This window comes from Myotis myotis, unplaced genomic scaffold (genome assembly GCF_014108235.1).
Source record: "Myotis myotis isolate mMyoMyo1 unplaced genomic scaffold, mMyoMyo1.p scaffold_m19_p_7, whole genome shotgun sequence".
Lineage (NCBI taxonomy): Eukaryota > Metazoa > Chordata > Mammalia > Chiroptera > Vespertilionidae > Myotis > Myotis myotis.
In genome coordinates, this window is record NW_023416379.1 from 38,281,774 (window position 1) to 38,296,702 (window position 14,929).

At 44.5% G+C, this 14,929-nt stretch overlaps 1 protein-coding gene across 3 annotated transcripts in view; it reads right to left on the reverse strand.

Annotated features, from left to right (window-relative positions):
- FOXO3 (forkhead box O3) overlaps window positions 1–14,929 on the reverse strand; it is a 116,888-nt gene that overhangs the window by 20,825 nt on the left and 81,134 nt on the right. The gene's annotated exons all lie outside the window — the stretch shown is intronic.

The window sequence follows — 14,929 nt, forward strand, 5'->3', positions numbered from 1 at the left end:
GGAGTTGATGGTATTCTCCACATTTGGAACAGCACCTGAAGGCCAGATGAGTTTGTATTTCCAAGTTAAAGACCAAAGGTATGGATGCTGTATATTAAATATGAGCAATCCTAAATGTTACCCTAGTTTTTTAAAAATTGGCAATCACCATGTGTATTTATGTAGAAGATGATACAAATACATGTGTTCTACCAAATGTTTTTAAAACACAAAGTCAGCAGGCTGTTACCATAAGTAAATAACTCAAAATACTCACAGTCTTTCCCACGTATATGTTCCCTTGCAAGGAGGGCTTACATCTTAGGCTGGGCAATGGCATTAGCAGCCCTGGGTCATAAGTCGGTATTTCTACCACAGCCATAAAGACACATTTGAGAGAAGAAATAAGGCAACATGCTGAGTATCTGATGAGATGAACTTTGCCCAAGAGACTATCTATCCTGCTTCCCTTTTACTCTTATGGTTTTTAAAAGAATAATGACGTCTCTGCTAATGGTTCAGAAATTACATTTCTTTAAAAAGGAAAACACTTTCTCAACAGTAGATATAAAGCATGCTCTTAAAACTCATTCTGCAGGGTTCAAAAAACAGGCGAGTGCAAGGTGGTTCTACTACTGAGTACTCAGATGATTAGATATATTAAATAAAAACTTAAACTCAAGCTTCCTGGTGAGAAAACAAGGAAGTCCTAAGGCTATGCGGGGCCAATGTGGACACTGGCCTAATTACTCCTACCCTGGCCAGGCTCCTTTGCTCTAGATGTTGAAAAGAGTTCATACCAACACCCAAATTAACAATGAGCAATCATAAGTTTCCAATGATCCCTCCTTTTAAAGAAAGCATTTAGGGAAACACTATTTTTTAAAACGTATTTTTAGTTTCGCCAATTCTAAGTCAACTGAGAAAAATAACACACCTTACAGATCTCCAAAATGCCCTATATGGATTTTCTAATGGCCATCTATTACTGCAACTCTAAACCCCAACAATGTATGTGTGCAATTTTATAAAATTACAAGCTACAATTGGTTAACATTTGGAAACAGAAACCAAGCTTCTGTTTGCCCAATAAGGGCATGTGGTAAAGGGGTTGGGATAGCCACATCCAGGACCAGAACCACAGGGTGTCAGGGCCCTAATTGCAAGGGTGAAGAAGAAATGAGAGCCTGCCTAATTATAGCCCTGTTAGCTACTGGGCCACAGGTGTTAGGTTCATTGTCTTTAATCCTCACAGTAAACCTGCAAAGGTGGTATCAGTGCCCTCACCATAGACATGAAGGCTCAGGCTGAGAGACTTTAAATAACTTACACAAGGTCACACAGCTAGTGCCTATAAGAACCTAAACGGAAATGTGTTTTCCCAACTTCAATCCAATGCTTTTACCACAACCTTTCACACGCCTGTCACCAAAGTATTCAGATGTCATCACTTAACCTATCTGCTAACATTTACAGAAAGAAATGTCTGAGAAGGATACAAAAGCACAATCTTATTACTGTAATTTTGTTTATGAAATAGTTAGTGATAATAATTTAGTAGGTATTTCCCTTAAAAAAAATAAGTCTCTCAAAAGAGCAAACCTGAAAGCGAAGAAAGCTCACTCCAGAGCCCACGTCTGCGTTTGCTAGTTGGCCATAACATTTATTCTAAGGGGAAGACAGCAGCTACTACACAAACCAGTGTTAACTACCCTTGGATTCTGAAACAAAACCCAACTTATTAAGTGGGTGATTAGCTTTGGGGTCCAATCTTTGCTCAACTCTTCGTTTTAGAGGTTATTAGCAGCAGAATACATTTCCTGAGGCGTACTGCCTACACAACACTCCGACAGGCTTTTCCAGTTACTTTACCGAGACAACACAAATAAATACTGTGCCACCACCATCCTCACAGCCCCCTAAGCATACAGGCTGGCCAGCCTTCCATTTAAAAAAATCCACAATCTGAACGTGGGGGACCTAAGGCCAATAAATATGGCCCGTCGGTCCATTTCCAGTTCAAATGTCTGCTTCACCCCATCCAGGTCAGAGGCCAGCAATGTGTTCTCGTTTTCTTCAAAGGTCATGATTCAAATCACTAGCTTCTCTACCTAAATTTTGGTAAAGCACGAAATAGGTAAATAACAAAATGCCAGATAAAATGTCAGAACTGCAATATTTTCCCACCTTCCCTGACAACAAAAGTTAATGGTGATATGATTTCTGTAAGATTTCAAACTGCCCCTCCCTCACTTCAATCCTGGGAGTGAAGGAATGGGATTTATAAACACAGACAAGCCAAGTGTAAAATCCTCTTACGATGTATACTTTAAGTTCTCTAAAGAACTCTCCATTAGGGTCTGTAAATTAGCTCCCAATTTAGTGTGTGATCTTTTTCCTACTAATTCGTCTATTGTGCCAAATGGTCCACATTTCTAAAATTTAGTTTGGGAGTTGGGAGCTGAAGGTACAGGAGAAATGCTTTGGCAGGACTAGAGTGATTTTTCTAATCACATCGAAATACACTCTTTGAGGCAGGCCAATGGTGACGGGCCAAAGTACTAGCTTTCCTTAAGGCTCAGGTGATAAAGTAAACACTACCAACCAAGACAAGACTCCTACAGTCAGAGCCCAGGCTGCTCTGTCATCACATCTGCTCACTGAAGGAGCCAAGAAGCTATGATAACCCCAACCCAAAACCATGTGAACAGTTCTGGGAGTTTAAATCCACCCCTGAAAACTCCAGATACTGATGAATTACAGGAGAGCAAATCAGGGACAAATATGCCAGTTTTTCTCTATCTTGGGCCCAAAGGTTTAGTGAACCCTTAAAAGCCCATCTATCACAATGTGCCTGAGGAGAGAAAAGAAGAGATAAGAATACCCTTCATCTCATCTTTATGTCAATCTTGCCTTTTACAAAAACGAATTACACGGAAGCAAGCGTTAGTGGTTAATGAGTAACAACACTGGCAAACCTGTGGGGTTGCAGCCGCAATCAGTGGCCCACTCCTTTCAGGAGGCATGTGCAGTCGGCGTGTGGAGGCGGCAGCACGAGGGAACCCACATTTCACACTCGGGCTGACTGTGGTGGTGTGGGCCACAGCCGAGCGGTCCCTTTGCGTGGCCCCCCCTCAAAGAAATTAGTATGAAGATGACTGTACTCATCAGAACTGGCAAGTTATCTGTCTTGCTATCCAGACCCTGAGGACAGTTTTCTACTACAAGATACCTTTATTGCTAATGCTAAAGTGCCTGCGGTCACTACATATACAGCAACTGGTTGCGAAGACCCATGGACCCAAAGCAGATCAGCTCGGGTGTGGGGGAGAAGCCGCCTGAAATGAAAAAGCATTCTATCAATACTTCCCAAGGTGGGTAACTCACAGATGCAGTTCGAAGTGTGACGCGGAAGGAAAGTCACCAGCCTTGATGTCAGCCAGCTCCCTCCTAGCTGAATCATGGCCCTGTCATTTGTCTTGTGACCTTGGGCAACTGACTTAACTTTGGTTGCCCCTTTCATGAAATAGGGTTAAAAACACCCTCTCTGTTAAACGCTAGGATCTTTGGGAAGAGTAAATGAAACTACGCATGCAAACTACTCAACTGTCTGATCCCACATACGGAAGCAGTGACATCACAAACGTTCACTTACTGTTTTCCGAGCATCATCTACTTTAAGCCAAAAGGTGAGAGGGTGGCGCCTTCCAGGAAAAGATTTCAAACTCTTAAAAGTATTTCAAAGGGGCCGTGCCAGGCAGGAGTCACTGGTAATTTCTTAACTGTTGCTACCCTATGTCGTCGGCTCCAACCCCTTTAACCATGTTTACCTTGTGCAGACTGTCCACTAACCCAGACACCAGCTGCGTGTGCTTCCCCGGGAACAGAGAGGGTTTTGTCTGGAAGCAACATGTGGTATCAATTTATCTTTCTCAGCAACGGCAACAAGGAACCCACTGACTTTAAAAATAAAAAGGGAGTTGGGTAATTTAACTCTTAAAGGCCTGTGCCTTTTTTTTCTTTGAAAAGACAGCCTCTTCCTACTCCCCCCCACCCCCCGCGCCCACCCCACCCTCCAAAAAAGCAGCCAAATGAGAGTTACAGGATGGTCAGCTCCCAATCCAGACCCACTGCTTCCCCCAGGCAGATTGCAGGCGTCTCCCTGGTCCCTACGAGAGAGTCTGGTGGGGACCATCTGCAAAGGGCTGCCTTTGAACACAGTCCTCCTCCACCTTGAACATTTCAAGCAGGTCCCCCTGCTCTGAGTTTGGGCACTGGCAATTCAGAATGAGCCTGCCACACCCCTAGACTCAACTACACGCATCTGCGGAACTGCAGAAGACAAAGGCCACGTGAAAAGTCCAACGGGAACGACTAGTCACTGAGCACCGCAGCAGAGCCCCCGCCGCCGCTGCCCAGGAAAGGGTCTGGGAAGCTGTCCCTGATTTATAACGACAGGCTCTTTCAAAGGCATTGCTCTCGAGGAGGCCCTGATTCTCTTAAGTGTTAGTTCTTCACCTGTGCCCAGTTGAAAATCACCTTGGGGGACATTAGACACGTGCGCCCCACACGCCTAGAGATCGATTCAGCGGTCGCGGGGAGGGCCTGGGCAGAGGTGCGTTTTTAAAGCTCCTCAGGTGAGTCCAATGTGCAATCAGAGCTGAGGACGACTGGAGTTTCCCTCTCACGTTTCCGCTGACTGAGAATCTGATTCCAGTCCGATTCCTAGTCTTCCCGGGCCTGGTGACCCAGCACAGTTGATGTTCTTTAAGTCAAAGTTTCCACCACTTAGAAGATAAAGTCATAGATTACAGGTGCAGAGTAACATGGAGAGTTAGAGCAATTTTTCAGATCACTGGGGTCCAGATATATTTTTTCTTATTAAAAAAAAAAAAAAAAAAACAAAAAAGAAAAGGCAAAGTGAGGGGGCGGGGAAGGGTCCTGGGCTTGGCACTGCCTTGCAGACAGTCATCCACTCTGCCTGGGCCACTCCTCCACCCACCATGGACAGGCACGGACAAAAAAGAGGGCAAGTGGACTTTCACGAAAGTAGGCCTGATGTAGGCTGAAGAAGGGATGGGCTACGGCAGTGGTCGGCAAACTGCGGCTCACGAGCCACATGCGGCTCTTTGGCCCCATTGAGTGTGGCTCTTCCACAAAATACCGACTTCTGCGCATGGGCCAAGAAGTTTCAATCGCACTGTACATGCGTGCCCGCACGTGGTATTTTGTGGAAGAGCCACACTCAAGGGGCCAAAGAGCCGCATGTGGCTCGCTAGCCGCAGTTTGCCAACCACTGGGCTAGGGCAATCACTGATCCCTGTAATTTTCAGAAGCCTCCCTGAATTAGCACACAATCTCACACAATCCCTTTCATAGACTGCCCTCCCAGCAAAACGCCAAAAGACTGGGTAAAACTAGCCACTGAAAAAGCCATCCCCTGCCCTGAGGTACTTATTAGCTTCCATTGTTAAGAATCGAGCAAAGTATTACTTCAGGAACTTTCCCAAGAATGAAAGTACATATTCAGATAGCCTCGGGAACGTTAATAACAACCACACACTGTTTCTCGTCGCTTGACTGACAAATACACCACATCATTACACTCAATGCAAAGACCCTGGGGTGGACCCTGCAAAGGGCCAAGTAGCGGCACCATCTGAAGGAGCAGTGTGAGGGCCGGTCCTTCTGATTTAGTCATTAGCTTGGAGCTGGCTTGCCCTCTCACACTAGATTTTATCTACATTGGGGCTGGCTAAAACCTGTGATTTTTTTTAAAAGCAAGTAGAGAAAATATGATGGCGTAAAACAGACTTGAAACCAGAAGAGTTGTTATTTCTAACTATATGGAATACCAGCTATAATAGCCAAAAAAGCCTTTCAGACTCAGAAGAACACTTAAAATAAACACTCACATAAAAGATTGCACAATCAACTCTGATGTGCAAGACAAGTTCCAGGCTGGCTCAGGCTTATCCTTGCCTAAAATACTAAAAGTTTAAACCATTAAGGGACTTATTTAAAAGAGATGATGTTCTAAAATAAATACTGTCGGGAACTTGGCTGAGGGATTAAATTTCCAGCTACAAACAAGATTTCCATTAAATGTGCTGACAATAATCTTCTACTAACAGGGATCTCCTTTGAAAACTAGTATTTGTTTCAAGTTTTCATGCAGTAAGCGACAGGTTCTGGTCCCTTGTTAGGAGGAATAAAGTCATCATCATCTTGGGATCAGCATAATGAACCCATTTTCTGTCCAGGCAAAATGAGGCACACGAGACTTTCTTAGGGGAGGAAAGGCTGGTGGTGGACAATGTGTCCTGCCCCCAACAGAAAAAAGAAATCCTAGATGGGAAGAAAGTTCTGTTAAAGAGCTACCGCTCTATTACAGACATTTTTGTTGCGTTTTCTAGAGTGGTTTTTACTTTCATATTAATTTTTTTTTTTCCTCATGTAGCAATCTTCTTTTCAAGCTCTTCCACAGCTGTTTCTGCTCTTGGAGGGCAAGAGGGAACATTCCATTCCCCACAGCCAAACCTGCACTTCCGGCACACAGAGAACCCTGGCAGCCTTGCAACCTCTGCCCACACCCCTCCCTGCAACACCCTCCCCTCCCCCACCCCGCCTGCTTCCAACCTCACATCCTTCTCCCCAAGGGCTGAGGACAGGCAGCCATGGAAGGAATCAGTCTCCCCAAAGCAGGATAAAGCTGCAGTGTTTGCCTCCCCTCCCCCTTCTCCAGCTTCTTCCCTGATTTTATTGAATCTGTTGCTCCTTCTCAGAAGGGATCAGCAAACACACGCGAGCTACTTAAATTCTCTTTGAAGACCGTGCACGGGTAGCCACACAAAATGGGCCCTTAAATCTGCAAGTTTTTCCAGTTTGAAAACTTATTTTGAGTGGATATGGAGAGAATAAAAGGGGATTGTAAATATACATCCAGAATTCAGGACCACATCAGAGAGTTTAATCACTTACATGACATTATATAAGTGACCAGGCCAGGAAATTCAGTAAAAAGTAAGGGGAAAAGTGGAGAGGGCTATGAAACCCATCTAGTAATAATCAGCCTCAACTTTAAAGGGAAAGAAATTGAAGACCAAAGAGGTACAGGGACATACCTAAATTCAATCAGCTAGTTAGTGGCAGCTGAGCTGAAACAAACTCAGGTCTCCTGACCTTGTGGTGAAACAGTAATGCAGCCCAGAACATTAATGCCAACGTCTAGATTACTGTACCCACTGAAAGAATAAGCTGCAGGGAGCACAATGAATGAATAGCTCCCTCCCTCCCTCCCTCCCTCCCTCCCTCCCTCCCTCCCTCCCTTCCTCCTTCCTTCCTTCCTTCCTTCCTTCCTTCCTTCCTTCCTTCCTTCCTTCCTTCCTTCCTTCCTTCCTTCCATCCATCCATCTATCCATCCATCTTCAGTCTGTCTTGCTTTATAACTTGAGAAATATACTCTGTCTCCTCTAATAAATATTAAACTCTTTAAAACCAGATACCGTATCTTATAGCTTTAGCTCCTAGCACGGGGCCTGGTACATAGCAGGTGCTCAAAAAAAGGTATTTGTTCACTCAAGGAATTAGTAGGAAGGGGGCAGCAGCTGAATTGTACTTTTAAACGAAATAGTCTACATGAGCCAGTGACTAATCCTCACATGAGTGAAGATCGAAGAAAGCTTCCATTGTAAAGTATAAAGTTATTTTAAAGTTGCCAAGTTTTATCCTTGGGTACTACTAACTTCAACTATACAACCCAATTTCCAAAAACCAGACAATATGGTCTAACAAGCAGGCTTCAGGTTCTCTATAGCAGGAGAGGGTGAGAAGGGCAAAATGACTGTGTGTGGGCTGGCTACTTGGTGGAAGCAAGGGCTTGCCAGAACGGTCAAGGATCCATCCAGGGCAGAGAGCTGACTCCCTGCCCACCTTGGTAATAAGGTTGGCCAACAGCCCTCCTAGGCCTACTCAAATCCACAGGTAACACATCTTAGTTCCACACTTCCTCCAAGCAAGCACACAGGTAACAAGAGAAATACCAGAGTCTATTTCACCTGCAATCTGAAGGAACTTAATGTGTTTGGTGCCTACCAGGCCCAATGCTCTGTGCTTGACATATCTAATCTTGTCTTATTTTTATGACAAGCCTGGTGGGAGGAAACTAAGGGGCAGAAAAGTTACTTGTCTACTAGGTGCTGCTAGAAATCAAGCCAGAAGCTAACTCCAAAAGCAAAACTGTCACCACTGCCTGGCCTTTCTCTCTGAAGTCACCAAACTGCCTAAGGAGAGAGGCACCATTCACAGCTTTAAGGACTACAAACACCTGTTAGCTGAATTAAATGCTCCGATCTCTGAGTTTTTGCACATAGTCCCGAAGATTATCAGAGTGGAGAAAGGGTAGAAAAATGACGAGCCATAAAGCAAGCCTTGTTGGACCAGATCATTTTTAGAAATAATACCTTTTTTATTTTTCTCAGACATACCCGAAAAGGGGCACTCCTGGCATGTCCTAACTTGACCAGGGATCACCAATTTTACGGACAGACCAAACAAGATTATTGTCTCAAACTGTGAGGTATCCAGGCCTTCCTCAGTGGCACATCTGGTGCCTTCTGTGCTCGGGGAGTATTAGCCCAGGACTGAGTCAGGCCATATTACCTGGCAGGCAGATCCAGGCCCTCAAACAGTTGGCATCATGCTATGGGTCCTCAAGCCAGAGACATCAGGCAAATGTCTGCTTTGCCCTGGACCTTGCTATTACGAGGCTTAATCTGAAACAGGGACTCAGCTCTATACTATCTAATATGTAATTAGTTTATTATTGAGCCAGAAGAGATGAGCTTGCTTTAAAACTATGTGCATTTTAAAATATGATGCCTTTGCCTGCCAACTGGCGGGAAGACCAAGATGCTTCTGTTTAACCTCAATCAAAAACTGGGGTAGAAAGCTGCTTTTAGGTTGCATATGCATGCTATTTTACTATTTGTCTTCTGGCATCGGAACATGCACAAACAGAAAGCACTGACAACGCAAGCACATTAAAGGGATGGATGTGGAGGTGCTGAGTGGGTGAAACAGTGTGAGGGTCTGACATCTGAAATCCAGGGGAACTGCTTTTCTGCTCTTGGTCTGTAATCCCTTCTCTCCCATGAAACTCACTGGCTTCCACACACACATATAAACATCAGTTTCCAGCTCCTCAGATGTTATGGCTCAGAAAAACCGGTCTTTTTTGTGTTGTTATTTCAAGAGCAACCCATTTCTTTTTGGAAGCTCTGAAATAATATGCCAACGTGTGGGCACAGTCACACACAGGCCCACACCCTGGAAAGATTGGGAGGGGTGGAGGCACATTTTTCAGCTAAGGAAGGAAAAAGTTTGGGCTCGTATTTACAAACTAGACCAGAGTGTATGCATTTGGAAGCAGGCGATCTTCCAAGTGTCCATGTTAATTATTCTAACAGTCACCAAAGTCAAGGTGTTACTGGTGAAAGAAGCAAAGAAAGTAAATGCCACATAACGGAGTTTCTCCTGTTGGCTACTGCAAACAAAACAACTGATGGACTTTTTCCTTATGGGAATAAAAAGTACAGAAGTCAATTCTTCAAAATGACCCGGGCCTACAGAACCCTCACTCCCCTCCAGACCCCCAGGAAATTCAGCGAATGAGGAGCCTGGGAGGAACCCATTCACCCTATCCCCTCACCTGACTGTGCGCAGCATTTCACTGCACGGGTTTTGCAAGATTTCTTCTTGTTTAAAACCACAGGACGCAAAAGTAGCTGGTGACCAATATAATGATATTGCTAAATGCCGAGTGAACTAACCATTTAATCCAGGATACCCCTGAGTGCCCATTACACAGGTGAGCACCAGACAGCTTAGAAGTCCACATAAAATGATCAAATAAGGAACAGAGAGGACATTTCCACTGACTAAAGAACCAGACACTCACTCCATTTTTCTGGGGGGAGAGAGGGAAGAAACAAAACACAAACAAATGAACAAACATACCCCGCACTCACTGAGTCATTCAGATATCAGTGCATCTAAATTTAAAATCCGGATGATCCCAAACTAAAATGAATAGAGCAGGTAGAAGCTGCAGGAGTTAAATCGGTCTCTATAGGACAGGACAGGAATGCAGCAGTTTAGTACTCCTCCGTACTAGGCTCTACGTCGTGTCTGCCGCTAGGTGAGCTTCCAGGCACTTAGGAGACGGGACGCACTCGCGCCTAGTGTAATATCTCTTACCCAAAGGGCAGTAACAGTCACATGTGAGACTACAGGAGCTGACTATCTAGTAGAAACAAAGAATTCCTGTAACTGAGTGTTTCGAGGGCTAAAGGAATTTAGGAGAAAGTTCTTTCAGGCCCTGTTTGTGGCTCCCAGCAGGAGGCTTTTAGAAGATAGAAGGGCTTAAGAGGAAGAGATCATAGTTTGGTGGAGAGTGGGGGGGAGAGGCCACTCCTCAACCTGCAGGTGTCACAATGCTCCAGGAATTACTGCTCGCCACCTACTACCTGCCAGTGATCCCAGGGCCATTCCTGAGGATGCAGGGCCCCTGGCCTTATAGCTGCCTCTGAAGTTGAGTCTGACTTGGTAGGTTTAGCCCAGTGATGGCGAACCTATGACACGCGTGTCAGAGGTGACACGCGAACTCATTTTTTCGGTTGATTTTTCTTTGTTAAATGGCATTTAAATATATAAAATAAATATCAAAAAATTTCTATGTGACACGGCACCAGAGTTAAGTTAGGGTTTTTCAAAATGCTGACACGCCGAGCTCAAAAGGTTCGCCATCACTGGTTTAGCCCTTAGATTTTCTCCCTCAACTTCCTCCAACTCTCTCCCCTTAGGTTAGTCATTTGCCAATAGGGTATGTGTGAGCACTCACAGCATGACCAGGTACTAGGTCCTTCCCTAAGATTGAACCAATCACTACATAGAGGACCCACTAAGATCAAACCCTTCACATCAAGACAAGGAGGAAAAACACACAGGAACATTAGTTGCTGAGCCATTTTCAAGTTGAAAGTAACACACTTCCAACTCTCTGAGGCATTCTGTGGAACAGTAGTACCCTGTATTAGCACTTACCCCAAAAATAAGCTCATCAATTTCTTTCTAAACAGCCCTGACCTCAGCAGTGTCCCGAACTAGGAAAGACAGCTGAGTCCTGATGTTAATTTGTGGTTAGAAAAGGAAGTCACACAAGCTTCTTATAAGGTTAACAAATACAAGTCGGGAGACAGTTCTCCCTGGGTCTCTGGTGTTTCTGCACGTTTTGCAAGCAAAGCACTAAAAGCCTCTGTCCTGGACTATCTTTCAAGGATGTTTGCGTTTGCACAGTGAACAGCCCTGAAAGATAGGGCCTCCCTGCAGAACAAAGGGCAGCGTATTGCCCATGTCAACAGACTTAGGATCCCTAAACTCAGGTTTCCTCTCCCAGAACAGAGAGGGACCTGGGCATCCACCTGAGACCATCTGTGTCACTCCCATGGGACCTGGGGCCAGGGAAGAACAAATGCAAAATATGCTGCTGTCAGTGCTGCCTGCTGTGCCTCGGCCGAGGGGTAACTTCCTTTGCCTCTGACCCCAAAGCCTTGTGGCTGGAAGGGTCAAATCTCAGACCCTCACAGTTCCTGACAGTACACTGCTTTAGCTTATGAACTGCTGGACTTTCAACTGCAAAAAATGAGACTGGGCAGGTCACCACTGGCTAACTTTCTCCTCTACCCCTACATAAATGAGAAGGAACACAAGATAATGGAAAAGATAACACAAGATAAGGAGGAAAATGAGGTCACAAGTAAGAGAGGCGAACACATGGCTCCAGCATTTGAATGTTCTGGCCTTGCTCTGGGAAGACCCATCCGTCTTTATGAAAACAAACCATTAACTGAAAGGGGTGGTGGCAGGGTGGGGGGAAGAGCTCCCGATACAGTCACTTTGCAGCATTTCATCCGCGTCAGTCACATTCTTTTTCAGCTGTTGCTCAACGTTGCGGTTTGCTTGTGAAGAGCAGAGCTGAGTGAGCAGCAGGTTAGGGTTTGTCTCTTCTTGCCTTCCTCTTCTACAGCGTCGTGTCCACCCTCCCTATTGCCCTGACAACGGACTGCCCAGCGTCCGGCAGTCCTCTCCATGACACCTTTTGACTTTCTGTGAGGGCCAGATCTCCAGTATGGAGCCCCGCACTCTCAGAGGAAGAACTTCTCCTCAGTCCCTTTGACTTGTCTATGGGCTGCCCCAAATTCAACCCTGATGTAAATGCTTTCAAGGTCTCTTTCTCTTGCCACACAGTCAATAAAGACAGCACTTGGTGACTTTGTTGCTTTAATGTGTAAAAAGCCAGGACTCCCTCCACTTTAGCTCTCCTGCACACATTATCTTCATCCCGCAGGCAGTGCCTAGCAGCTTTAGACCTGCAAAAATGAAGACGGACTAGGCAGTTCCCATGAACCAAGAGCAAACACGTGCACGTACACGCTGAGATACTCTCCAAGTTCCCGAAAGAAGAGAGTTGATTTTCTAGCCTGCAGAATATGAACCAGGAGACTCAGCTATGAAATAGAAAAACATTACAAGATTTCAGCATCTACGGTTTCTAACTACCGATTTAAGCCAGACATGTTCTGGTACATAGGAAATTGGTGTTTTCTTTTCCCCTCCCCTTTCCTCTTGGATAACCTACTTCCATTCTTGGCAGAAGGAGGCGTATATTTACTATAGAGTTCACATGCACCTACACGTCCAATGCCTCTGGAATGATACTGGATTGTTGCCACATGGCCAAATAATGTGCTCTTTGAGAAATAATTATCAATTAGAGTGCTATAAAATGGGCCAGCAGTTCTACTCTGCTCACACTGTGTGGTATTTTGGCCACCAAACACTGCAAGCTTTCTTCCGTGCTCTTCACAACAATCAGAGAGTTACGTTAATTTGCTGACGCTATTTGTGGACATACGTGGAAAAGAATGCAGGCACCCAGGAGCAAATTAGGGTCAACTCCCTCGGCTTGGACAGCAGGTCCCCGCACAGGAACTCCAGATACTAACATCGGACAGTGACCCCAGCCTGGGGCTGGGTGGCAAGGGCTGCACAAATAAGGAAGTATTAGCAATAATCTGCAAGGAATCAATTTTTAGTGCTTTCAGTCTAGAGTAGCTGCCAAAGAACTTGGCAAAAGCCATCATTTTAAAAAGACCAATTCAAGCTATAGTGAAATATTCTTACTATAGTAAATAGGTTTTACTTTGTCTATCTAAACCTATAGATGAGGTCTAAAAATAGAAAAAGTAAAAGTTTAACATTTAGATACCACTTGGACATTCAAAATGGCCTATGGCTTTTCTGTCTTTCCTGACAGCTCTCTTTTATGCAGTACTATGTTTAGTGATGATTACTGAGCTATTTCTTGGGCTGGGGGGGGGGGGTGCATAAAAATATGGAAAACCATGTAAGTTCATATAAGAAGGCAACAGGAAAGCATGACAAAGCAAAAGAAAGCACAACTATATCTCTCCTTCTATGTTGAAGATGCCTGACACATGAAACACTCCATACATTTTCTTCAAAGGATAAATGACTCTCCCCTTTATTTTCTCTTTTGAACTAACCCATGCTGAATAAGTCAGCATCTGCAATACACTCCAGGAAGTCTAGCATAAAGAGGTAGACACTCCTCCTTTCCCAGGTTCTCCATCTCCAAGGAAATCTACCTTTAGCACTGAAAGTCACAGGAAAGAAAGCAGTAGGTGTAAATAAAGTTGTCTGCCTTAGACTTCAAAAGCACTTAGAAGTTCAAAATGCAGATAGCATTAGTTTTATTAGAAATCGTGCCTGTGCTTCAGGTGGACTACACAATCCAAACATAGGAGAGAACATTTTATCTTAATTAAGACTCAGAATTTTTTTTTTGAACTGTGAGAAAATAAACATTTGGATTAACTGACAAAAGTTATGTGAGTGAGAACTTTTACAAATAATAATATTATAAAGATAATATTAAAACTGTATCCAACCTCTGACTTAGAGGAACAGTCTACTCCATTCTCCCTTTTTTCCTTATCAGCAGAATGTTGACTTTTAGCTTGGCACATGGCTGCCCCGGAAAAAAAGAGACTGAACTCCCAGCCTTCCTTGAAGTGAGATGTGGCCGAGACTTAGCTTTGGCCAAGGACATGTAAGTGGAAGAACTCCTCGAACTCTCGGGAAGACCGTGTAAAGGCAGCTGACTCCGATGAGAGTCCCTTTGTTCTCCTTTTTTTCCTCTTGTTGGCCTACCTCTACAGCAGCGGTTCTCAACCTTGGCTGCACATTAGAATCACCTGGGAATCTTTTTAAAATCCTGATTTCTGGGCCTCATCCTCCTGAAATTCTGTTTCTTAGTTACTAATGTTGTGGCCTCACCCCATAACAACGGGGCAAACTTACGCTCTTCTGACTTTGAAGCAATGTGAACCGAGCAGAAAGTAAGACAGGCATCGTGACCTACCAGTTTCCATTCAAGCCCAGAGCACCAAATCCAAAAAATAAAAATGCTACCCAATGCGAAAACCAACAGTGTGTTAGCTGGACATTGCGGGACAGCATCCATTAAGAGTATTTTCAGAAACCTCCGTACTCCCACGGAACCAAAATGCAGTCAGTGTCCTTCCCTAAAATGACTTTTCAACCAGCAGTAAGGAGTAAGCACGGAAATCTGTCATAAAGCTATTCCAATGGTCTACACAATGAATGCTATACGAGAATAAAAGTTTTGTTTTAAGACACTATCTGACTGTCTCAATTTTTCATGTCTAATAACTAGATGTTAAAAGCTTTGCCTATGAAGGCCTAGTGAACAGGGCAGTACTAAATGTTTAACTATGTTGCCTAATCCCGTCCATAGGTAAGAGAGAACATGCTGGGGGAAAGCACTGAATATTCCTAACGAGGTATG